Source organism: Maylandia zebra, linkage group LG3 (genome assembly GCF_041146795.1).
Source record: "Maylandia zebra isolate NMK-2024a linkage group LG3, Mzebra_GT3a, whole genome shotgun sequence".
In the NCBI taxonomy this organism is placed as follows: Eukaryota; Metazoa; Chordata; class Actinopteri; order Cichliformes; family Cichlidae; genus Maylandia; species Maylandia zebra.
The window spans coordinates 6,760,549-6,772,555 of NC_135169.1; positions in this window are offsets into that span (position 1 = coordinate 6,760,549).

Below are 12,007 nucleotides of genomic sequence, written 5' to 3' on the forward strand. Positions count from 1 at the left end.
GGGCTGGACTGGGACAGAAAATTGGCCCGGGCATTTTGACTAGAGACCGGCCCACCATTATAGGAAAAATTATAAAGCCTTTGAATGAAAATAAACGCTGTTGTGACAGTGATGTACACTGTTCTGATGGTATATATGCATCAATCTATCAATCGTTTGTTGTAAGATTCAGATAATTATTTTTTAAAGGTGAGACATTTTAAATGAGAATAAGAAAGAAAAGTATTTCTTTGTGCCCCCCTTTCCCTGTTAATGCCCTACATGCCCCCCTGGCAACACTTTGCTAGATCCGCCCCTGCACAGTTACCAGCTGTCAGCTACCTAAAAAAGGATCCTGGTGTTATTTGTCTCTCAGAAACAGTTCATAACTTCCCTTCAACTCATTCATGTCACCTAAAAGGTAAACCTGTTTCTCCATCACAGCTCTGATGATTCAGTAAGGACATCTCCTGGTTTCATCTTCATGTTTCCCTCTCACCAGATAACCAAACCATATCATGACCAGCAGCTTTTTTGTAGCTGTGGCTCCAGCAAACATCAGCTGATACTAGAAATTAATATTAAATAAATTCTAACAATAGCTGATCAAGATTAAACGTGCTGCTGTTGTTTAGCGCGACATCCGCTGGTTTCCTCTTTCGGCGCAAAGTGAGCGATAAACAAACAAGAGAGCCAATCAGCTGATCACTGATCAGTTTTCATGATTGAAGTAGAAACAGGAGAGGGGAGAATGAAAGAAGAAGAGGCAGCTGTGCAGCAAAGACACAGAATAACTCCAGCTTTGTGCCTTTTTCATTGTAGCTGAATTACGGGACAAACTGTTCCTTTTCACCTCAATAAGAAACGCGTAATATTTTCTCTGAATACCAGACGGGACGGTTGGCAACTCTAATAACTTATGAACAAAATAAAGTTCAACATCAGTAACTTCATAGCACCACCCAGCTAGAAACTCCGTCATGCTAGCTAGCACGCAGTACGGAAAAAGTCAGAATAACAAAAATAAACTCCACCTAAACTTGGTTCATATCTGACCCAGAGAGACTGCAGGTCATAACTTCTTACCTGAAGTTCAGTTCACACTTGGACCGGCGGCCGCCTCGGGTCTCTTTTCCTTCTGCGTCCCCTTTCTCCAGCCCGAGAACGTGTTGCTTTCTCTCATCCACCTGCTGGCCTCCACCACTTGCTAATGTTACTGAATCTGTGGAAGCTCCGCGATAGCCACCACACGAAGTAACGAGTAACGACCCTATCTAAATCCCAGTAACGACTAACGCGTTCCTGATTTTGGCATAATAACTAGTTACCGTGCTCGTTACCACAATAATAACGCAGTTACTGTAACATGTTAGTCCCAACACTGCTCATCACATAACCAACATGTGAAACATGGCGTGGGTCATTACCATCACAGGTGTGACTTTCCTCACCCTAACATGTGACCTGCTGAGGTCACCTGATTGTGAGTGGGTGTTGAGGCGTCTGGGACGGATCTCAGACTGCATTGTAGGTGGCAGACAGTTGGTGTCGTAAGCTCCGCCTCTGTTCAAACATGGCCGTTCACAGTGAACATAGATGCTTCTTTCACTCCTCTTTCAAACCATCTGTCTTCTCTGTCTAAAATTAGAACATCGGCATCCTCGAAAGAGTGACCTTTGACCTTTAGATGCAGATGGACAGCCGAGTCTTGTCCTGTGGAGGTGGCTCTTCTATGTTGTGCGTTTATGAAGTGGCTGTTTGGTCTCTCCAATGTACAGGTCTGAGCATTCCTCGCTGCACTGTACAGCAAACACAACATTGTTAAGTTTGTGTTTGGGATGAACCAGTTTGTGTCTGAGTGTGTTGCTGGGTCTGAAGTACACTGGGATGTCTGCTTGGAGAAGACTCTCCTGAGTTTCTCTGATAAACCTGCTACATAAGGGATGATGCTGTTGTTCTGTCTGTTGCTCCCTTCTCTGCTTGCTGTCTCAGACTCCTGTTGTGTCTTCACTAGTTTCATAAAGGCCCAGTTTGGATAACCACATGTTTTAATGTTCCTTTTCTTTCTCTTCACCTTAGAGGGAACGTTCCCTGTTGCCTTCAAGCCGTTATGACCTGGATGGTTGAAAAAGTGCACAGACTTAGTAAAACTTGTAATCTGTAGAGTAAATCATTTGGAAGTGCCACCATCAGGCCGGAGCCTTTCTGTGTTTGCGTGTTCTTCCAGTGTTTGTGTGGGTTTAAAGCTTCAGACTCACACGTGCAGCCATCACCTCAGAGATAAACAGCAGCACTGAGTTGCTCAGCGTTAAATAATGATCACATTAAAATGTTTACCTAACGCTTTGTGCACTAAATCAGCAGATTGATGATTTTCTGCTTTAATCTCGTCTTATTTGTTACAGCTGCTGAATTTTAATTTCATCTTCTTCACAGATTTTAAATTATTTTATCATCATCATCTACTGACGTCTGATTGGAGCAGGCAGCAGTTACAGGGATCATTTCTGCAGGAGAAGAAGAGTCATGTGACATGTGACCATCAGGTCAGAGTCTGCCTTCATCCTCACACCTGCTGTGCTGCTGACACTGACAGCAGACGCTCCTCCCTGTGAGTCTGAGAAGATGAAACTTTGAGGTTGTTCTTCAGAGCTCCTGATGTTCAGTCTGTTTAATCAGCACTTTGTTCCTCTAACAGGAACTCAGGTCCCTCCTCTTCCTCCTGTAGATGCAGCAGCTTCACTTCCTGTCTTCACTGAGCTCTGGGATCACAGATTTATGGTTAAAGTAACAGGAAGTTAACGTGCCGTGGTCACAGAAGATATAAACGCATCACTCTGGGACTAAACGATCATGTGATGTGATGCTGGGGAAAGGTGCCCACAGCAGTGCCCACTGACCCACACCAACATCTGGGCTTCATGTTAAGCAGAAGTAACAGCTGCTGATTTCAGGCACCGACTGGTGGGAGCAGGTGTGTTTACACCACCAGGGCAGTGTAACAAACCTCATCTAACAAAGCAAAGCAGAAATGTGTTATTCAATCAGTCATGAAATGTACAACAAAAATGGCTGAAATCAGAAATGCAGAGGCTAAAGGCTCCTCCTGTGGCTTCTATGTGATAAACTGTCTTCTCAGACAAAGCTGGAGAAACTTATTACAAACATGTGCAGCTAAGACGGCTGCACAAGGCCACATAACTTAAAGTCTGTTAACAGCCGTCTCCATAGACCTCATTCTCCCCCATCAGTAAACACAGTGATATTCCAACCTGTTTATCAGAGGGTGGCAGCAAAAGTAAAATTTATAAATATTTGTTGTATAATTATTCTACTAACTTTTTAACTTCCACTTACTCGTCATCTAAAGACAGTAAGGAGACTCTTATTTGGTCATCCTTTTTTTCACTTTCTAGCAGTAAAGATGAGGGGAGGAGTTTATGTTTATGGAAAAATACCTTCAGTCTTCTCTTCAAAGTCCTTCAGCAGAGAAACATTCTTGTTTCCTCTGATGTGAGTTTCAGAATGATACTTCCCATCTTCATAAAAACGATCCGTCTTTCCTGCTGTGAGCTTGACAAACTCCAAGTCCAGCTTACACAGAGGAGAAAAAAGTATTAAGGTTTAAAATAAAGCATAAAATCCATGAAATGAGAAGTAAAGATGATTTGATTTTACATTCTGTCCACTCGGTAGCTGCGTGGCTACAATCACACCTGACAGTATCACCTGGAAAGAAGGCTAAAACATGTCTGTTACCCACTTCCACACCAAAGTTGCCCACACAGTGAAACGTTTCCATTTATTTGGAGTATTTACATACAAGTCCATGATTCCCTCATTTTAACTCTGATTGGGGTCCAATCAGACCCTGAGAAACATATTAGGTTTTTAGCTGATGTTCAACTTTCCGAGAGCCTTTTTTCTTATTTTCTCTGTCTGCTGTTTGTTCTGTGTGTTCACATGTCTGCTGTCAGACTGTTTAAACGGGCCTATCAGAGCCTGTTGCCGGGCAGATTATTCACCCTGGAGCTGCAGCTGTGGAACAGCCACAGCAAAAGATGTTTGGTGTGACGGGCGCACCTGCAGACACACAACTATGCAGTGAGTGACCCCCGTGCAGCAACACTTTGATGCAGTATGAGTTGTGTTAGTTTCACACACACTGCACACACAAATATAATGACACACACTTCTTGTTCATATATCTCACTCATTCATTTGGACTTTGGTGAAATCCATTAGTTCTACTTGGAGCACATTTAGTGAGCTTTTGTACAACACAGTTAAATTCTGTCTTTGTCACATTTCTTTGTTTTCCTGCTGCTGAAGGCTCCATGTGACTGCTGAGGGCTGCTGGTAGTTCTACACAGGAAGTGCTGATTGGACCAAACCCAGCACGGCCCTCTCATTGGGGGCCCATGTTTGTGTTGTTGCTGGATGATTGTTGGTATTTGTGTTGCCCTCATGTCTCACACTGCTCTGATCAGCCAGTATTTAAGTCCTCTTTGTTTCTTGTGGGTCGGCTCACTTTGATTGTGTTGAGCAGTTAGTTTGGAGTGAAGTTGTTTGAGTTTAGTTCTGATCAGCTGACCTCTCTGAGGCCCCGTGTCACTTCCTGTTGGATATTTGTGCATTTCTGGCTAAATAAAAGACACTTTTTCCCAAAATGGCCGCTGTGTTCTCACGTCTGAGCGGCTCGCTCCATCACACTCGCTCACGCCCCAAAACATGAATGTGATATAAGCGTGCCCTGAAAGCTGAATACAAACATATAGCAGGTCACAGCAGTGTGGAGAATATGACAATGAGCTCAGACAGTCAAAGATTCTTTTCTATGTTTGTTTTTCAGGAGACGTTTGGTCCCTGCAGGAGTTTGAGGCTCAGACCTGAACAGTTCACCTCCTACGTGACGCACAGCGTGGGCTTCAGCTCACACACACCTGTACAGGTACACAGCACACAGCCTTAAAGACGGAGCTAACAGATCATCACTGGGCTGAAGTGTGTGCTGACGTTCCTGATCAGGCACACAGTGTCTCTGAAATCCATCCTTAGAATCACATCATAAACTCTGTCCTGTTAGGAAATGTTGCTTAAAGACGAGGAGAAAGAAAAGCTGTGGATGACTAAAGGTCTGCAGACGACACGCAGGAAGAAAAATCCACTTTAGAAGCAGTTTTTACTGCAGAGAAGCAGAGACAGTGAAGGCAGCAGGATCCCTCCTTCATCAGTGTTCACAAATATCAGAGAAATGATCTGTCAAACAATGTGATCTGTTTATTGATCAATAGAAATGATTGGACGAACAGCAGTGTGGTTGGAGGAGAAACTACGACTGATGCGGTGATGGAGACGGTTGGAGGAACAAGAGAAGCCGTTGAAAATGATGAGTGTTGTTGTTTTTCTATTGATCTACAGAAAGCTTTGATCCCATCGATCACAGTCAGTTATTGACCACAGTGGAGAAGTGTGGGACCAGCTGTGTGGAAAACAGACGACAATGTGAGCAGATTAACGACACTGTGTCAGGATTTAGAGAGGTCACATGTGCTAGCCCGGGACCTCTGATTGGTCCACAGCTTTTTCTGCTTTATATTCATGATGTTTGTGATGTTGCTGGTTTGTTCACGTGTGTTTTTTCTGCAGATGATCCAAATTGATTTTGTGTGCAATATTTATTTCACTCAGGAAATAAATATCTGATCAATATCAGTTCAAAGAGCACAAACCAAACCCTGTGGTTCAGAACAATCAATTACTCACAGTGACACAGAGTGGCAAATCCACAGTGTTAAAAAGCTTCACCAAGCTTGTCACATGTTTACTCCATGTTTCTATCTAATGGAAGGCCCAACACGTCCGTCCCATCTACCAGGTTTCATTTGTATTATAGTTCTTCTGGATTCAGACCAGCACAAGAAGGGCCCTGGACTCACTGGAGCTTTTTCATTTCATTTCCTGTTTTATTTTTTCTGACAAACTGTGAAAATATGTTTATTCAATCTCTGTCTATAATTTCATCATTAAAACTTAACCTGGCAAAAATCTCAGGTTCACATAAATCTGAGCCACAACACTTATGATCCCTGCACAAGCTTATTTCTAACCCTCCAAAAGCAGTGTTCAAATCCCTGCAAGCAGATCTGTGGGATGAAGTACAGCCAGCCAATCACAGGACAGGAAGTGATCAGCTGACACAGTGATTTGAAGGTTGAGCTGTCAGGGTGAGGCTGCTTCATGCAGGTGTGAAACTATGAGGAAGCTGAACGCCTCCTCTTTCCTCAGAAGTGATCTGTGGCAGTCTGCCATCATGGCTGCACACACTAATGCCGTGTCCGAATTCAGGGGAAGGATGCTCCCAAGGACACTACCTACATCACGTCCTGGCAAAAATCTCAGGTTCACATAAATCTGAGTTGCACCCCTTATGATCCCTGCACAAGCTTATTTCTAATCCTTCGAAAGGACACTACCTACGGGTAGATAGTGTCCTTAGTAGTAGTGTCCTTCAACAGACAGGTTGTCAGGAAGCGGCTGTGGACAGCCTTTTTTTTAATAGAAACTTTATTGAACAAACAGTGAGTATACAACATAACAGGTGGGCTGTGGATAGCTTTCTAGCCTTCGTTCAAGTCTGCCCTTACTTCCTCTACTTTGTTTTTCCAGTGGCTAACGCCATAGCGTGAAAACTTCAAAATGGACCCAGAAATGTCGCTCCGTTTTCTTGTACATTTTTAATTCTTGATGAGCTAGAAAAACCTTATCGTCGTTGCCCGCATGTTTTGTATCTTAGGCTCATCAGAGACAATCATATCCAGGTAAAATAATTTCCTTTAATCTACACGCATTTAGGAGTTACAGTGGACCCCGTTTCACGAAAAATTCAAGTTACGAAGGCACTGAACGGCAATATTTCTGCCCGTGTTACGGCAACATGCCCTAGTAATGAAATCTGCTGTCTCTGATTGGCTGAGCCTACAATGCCCACAATGCCTTCCGAATCATGTGACAACCCCTTGGCTTCCGTACTTGCGCTTTGCTGTTCCACTTGAACGACCTATTGTTGTTCTAGTTAGCAATTAGCCTATAGCCTATCGTTGGTGCTTCGACTTACGAAAATGTTCGACTTACGAAAGACCCTCAGGAAGGGATTAATTTCGTAAGTCGGGGTTCCACTGTACCTAGCTAATCACATGGATAATTGAATTCCAGATCAACTGGCATTGGTCGAACAGATGTGTGGTAGACTTGCTTTTCAGGAGCCGCTACGACAAAACAGGAAATAAACACTAAATATTCCATGTGTGATATTTGTGAGGTTTCCTCAAACACACTCCATCAGTCTTGTGGCTCTTGAACAACAAAATGTTTAAAAACGTTGCGAGTTTACCTGGTGATATTCCCATGCAGGAGGCGATCGCGAAAAAGCAAACAATTAACACCACGCCGACGCTGTTCACAGGACAGCAAGAGTAAACGATCGGGAGAATCTTGTCTTCGTTATCGTTCCCCTCGCACGTTTTATTTCTCCAATTTCAGCGTTTTTGCTGCACAACTAAAGCGTGCAGTTTACTTTGTGTGCACTCAAATGGAGTCGAGTCAACTAGCGCCACCTGTGGCCATAGACTACAGGCAGATTAACTCTTGAAACACATCTGCACCACGTTTGAATTTGTTTCATGCACAATATATTTGGAACTTTCTATTTTTTCTGTTTTTGTGTCTTGCAAATAAAACTTTAAAGTAAATGAAATTGTATTATATATTTCTTTCTGGCCTACATCAGTAAGAAATGCCAAATTATATACACAAAGTTATAGAAATCCCCACTCATTCATGATGATTTCAGTATTTCTTCCCATGGCAAAGAAATACGTCTGGAACAAATATATGACACATTCATGTTTCACTAGTGTTGTTGTGGTGGATCATAATTTTCATTAGTTTTGAAGTTGTACATCTCTGTTCCTTACATTTCATGTCATGCCCTTATTAATGTTTTATTGGTTGCTTTGACTGTTTTCGAATAGAATATGCAGTGGGAATATAGAGGGAGATAAGTAGTGAAAGTTTTGCCTGGGTTGATTGTGCGTCGATCCATTGTTAATGCCTCAGGGCTCCAGTAGGTGGGTTCGCGCGCTTCCTCCTTCACTCAATACAGACGAGTGAGAGCTGCGTGTCTGTGCCGCTCTTTCACCTCTCCTCACTATTTCCCCTGTTTAAGGGCACAACATTGTAACATCACATCCTGTAAGCAGAGTCTGCCTGTGTCTTTTCTCTGGAAATGAGCATTTCCAGCCAATATAAGTAATTCATGGCTGGAGAGAGTTGGTAGTCATATACAGTCTGTATAAGTGTGGTTAAGATAATAAACATTTGTAAGGAGATGGTTAGTAATAAACAGAGCCAGTGAGAGTGAGTGGAAGGAAGTGAGTGACTCAAGTGTGTCAGTTGGTTTGTCGTCTGTTTTTGAGTGTGGGGTAATTTTTAAAGCTAAGTTAGGAATATTTATAATGTGATTTCCAAAACGTGCATATGATCTTCAAGTTGTAGTAGATCTGCTATCACACAGCAGCTGGAGCAGTCTCAAAAGGAGGTTCGTCCACTACTGCCACCTGTGGCCAAGTGCCATAGCCTACTACTAGATTAACTTGTGACACAGCCGCAGCAGAGGCTGAGTGGCTGCACTCACATCTGGTGCATTCAAATCGACCCACAAACACGTTGAAAGAAGCAATGCCAGCAATGTGGGTTGTCAAGGCTAAAACCAATCATCAAGCAAAGTTAATTCAACAGTGTGTGAAACTGTCATTGCCAACAAAGGATATATAACAAAGTATTTTGATGAACTTTTGTTATTGACCAAATTGACCAAATACTTATTTTCCACCATAATTTGCAACTAAATTCTTTAAAAATCAGACAATGTGATTTTCTGGGTTTGTTTTAAACTCATCTTGTCTCTCATAGTTGAGGTACACCTATGATGAAGAGTCTCATCTTTTTAACGTGCACAGTTGGTGGCTGACTAAATACCTTTTTGCCCCACTGTAAGTTGGAGCCCCCAGGTGTTGAGAGGCAGGAAGGGCTAAATGTATATTTCTTATTTGCATACTCAGGCTTTTAATGATTAAAGAAACACTGGATGATGTTTAAAAGGTAAAATGTCTGTGTTCGTTTGGTGGTTCTCCTAAGAGGGCAGGCTGACGGTCTATAACACCCAGTAACTGACCAAAGGAGGGCGACAGCTGATTTAGCACTGACTTGAGCACAGGACTCCAGCTAAGAGGGAGAAGCTGAAAGACTGAGCATCACACTGCAGGGGAAGCTGTGGGACAGCAGGCTGAACGAAACACGTTCTTTTGATTGTAAAATACGTGTGAAAGGAGGGACTGCTAGGGTTGAAAATGATTAAATAAAGCTGTTTCATTATTTTTATATAGAGAATGCAATGTGCTCATAAATCAGTTGGCGCTCCATGCTTTGAGGGTCAGAAACGTCGTTCAGGGCTATGACTGATAGAGAATTGATGCAGGAGCACAGAGGGTCTCTTTGCTACATGCTTACATCACACCAGATAACGGTTAGAAGGATATTTCTGGGCCAAAGGGAGTCCAAACAGAATCTCCCGAACTAGATAAATAGAACCAGGATCATATTAAATAATCAGGGCTAGGCAGAGAGTTGTTTTTGTCTCTGTCGTTCCAGGAAAGGAGCAGGTAACGAGGGACGTGAGTGTAAGAAGGAGGCTCGAAGGGAGACAACAGGACGGCCACATCGGTTCCAGAAGATGATCGTCCTAAAAATGTGTTATTGTTGGGGTATAAAACTGCACATGTAAAACTGTATGATTCAGGGTCATCCTGAACACAGACTGCTGCACTCGGTTTGGGCTCACGGGGGTTACTGACCTTGTTATCTGAAACTGTAGCTGTTCTTAATGTGAGCATCAGTGGAGCAGCTACACCAGTACAACAGGTCAGCTGTAAAACTGAAGAACGATGACAGAGACAGTCCCCGAACCCTCAGGTGTACTTCACCTCAGCCATCACAGGCATGCAGGCCCACACACTGTGATTGGATGGTTGGGACACATGCAGACTCTGATTGGCTGTTCTCTTTTTGGAGCTGAAAAAGAAGTCTCATAGTAAAAACAAAACAAAACAGGAGTGACAGAAAGAAATGGGGAAAATATTTTGACAACTTTTATTTTTCATTTGTTTCATCACTTATACAAAAATCTTTTCTTACAGAGAGGAGACATTTAAAAAAATCATAAATCTGATATATATCGCACACTCATGCCTTGTTTAGGACGACAAAGCATCATATCCACATAGTGTTTTTAACACAACAACAATCCAGCTTTATTATCTGTCACATACAGGATCACACAGAGTACAACATGCAGTGAAATGTTCTTGTGTCCGTGCTGTGGACAGGCTGCAGACGTAGCCGAGCCATTCCAGGGCCTTTTGGTTTGTAGCATGAAGGGTCTAGCAAGGACCCTTACTGGATACTGCATGGGAATCGAACTTGCGACTCCCGCTCCAAGGATGTGTAGTCTTACCACTGCACATCTTTTTTGTTTTTTAAACAAACATTCTGTTTGTGTGTTTTCTCAAACAGGAGACATTAAGATGTTTATGGTTTTCAGAAAATCAGCTGCAGCTATCCAGATAAAAACGGACACATGAGGATGAGGTCACTGTGAAAACACACAAACATAAAAGAAAATCATGTGCACACCTTTGATGGAGATTGATCAAAAAGTGAGCAGCCTGTTGGGCAGCATAAGCGTTATTCCATGAATGAACCACATTCTGTGGATGTTGGCTGTGCTGGACATCAGGAAACCAGAAACAGGACCTTATAAATGCTAAAAAAACAAACCCCCCCCCCCCCTGTATCCTTCTGAAACATCTTAGACCTCGATGGTCATGTGACCACAGAAGTATTCAGGGAGTCGGCACTTCTCAGACTAAACATCAGCGAACAAACAAAGAAAAGAAGTTTTGGTTTAATCGCTGAATCTTATCACAGAGTCTCGGCTCCTCTTATCTCTCTGGGCTGGTGAGGGCGCACCAAACATCAGCTTCCAAAGAATTCACTGCCTCCTAAAAACTGTTTCAAAAGAGAGAAAGAAATCAGGGACAAAGCTGAGGTCAAAGGTCAGAGACAAGGAAGTAAGCGAAGATGCAGTGAGCTGGAAAACTTGTGACCAGCACCGACGTTATTGGACTTAGGCTCTCTGTGATGGTCTGATCAGCTTCAGTCTGAAAACAGTGATGTACAAAACGATGGAGAACACAGCAGGTGCAAAGACAGACTTGAAAAGGCAATAACAAAAGTCCGAGGAAATAAACCAAAGGAGTGAAAGGGTTAGACCAGGGGTGGGCAATTCCAGTCCACGAGGGCCGGTGTCCTGCAGGTTTTAGACCTCACCTTGGGTCAACACACCTGAATCACATGATTAGTTCGTTACCAGGCCTCTGGAGAACTGCAGGACATGTTCAGGAGCTAATTTAGCCATTAAAATCAGCTGTGTTGGTTCGAGGACGCATCTAAAACCTGCAGGGACACCGGCCCTCGTGGACTGAGATTGCCCACCCCTGGGTTAGACCCATACGAGTAAGGACGTTAGCGTGCTGCCCAGCTTTCGTCACGCACATATTTATAATTATATGGTCCTAAGTTTTAGTGCAGACACTCACGAAGTGTTTAGTAACTTCAGATCCTGCAACAAGCCCAGCTCCAGTTTCCTTTGGTGGTTTGAACTCTTCCATTTCACAGCTGTTGTTAATTTTTCTTTATCTCCTGTACAGGCCAACGCATCTATTTGTTGTCTTAGGTTGTTAGTGTTACACAACATTTTCAGATCTAATAGAAATAAAATGAGTTTCATAATTCATTCACTTTATTGTCTTTATTTATAACTGGCATCATTGTTTCATTCTCTTATAGAGTCTTACAAGAAAGGCAAAATTGTTTTCCATTGTGCTTTATTAGCTGCTTCAGTAAAAAC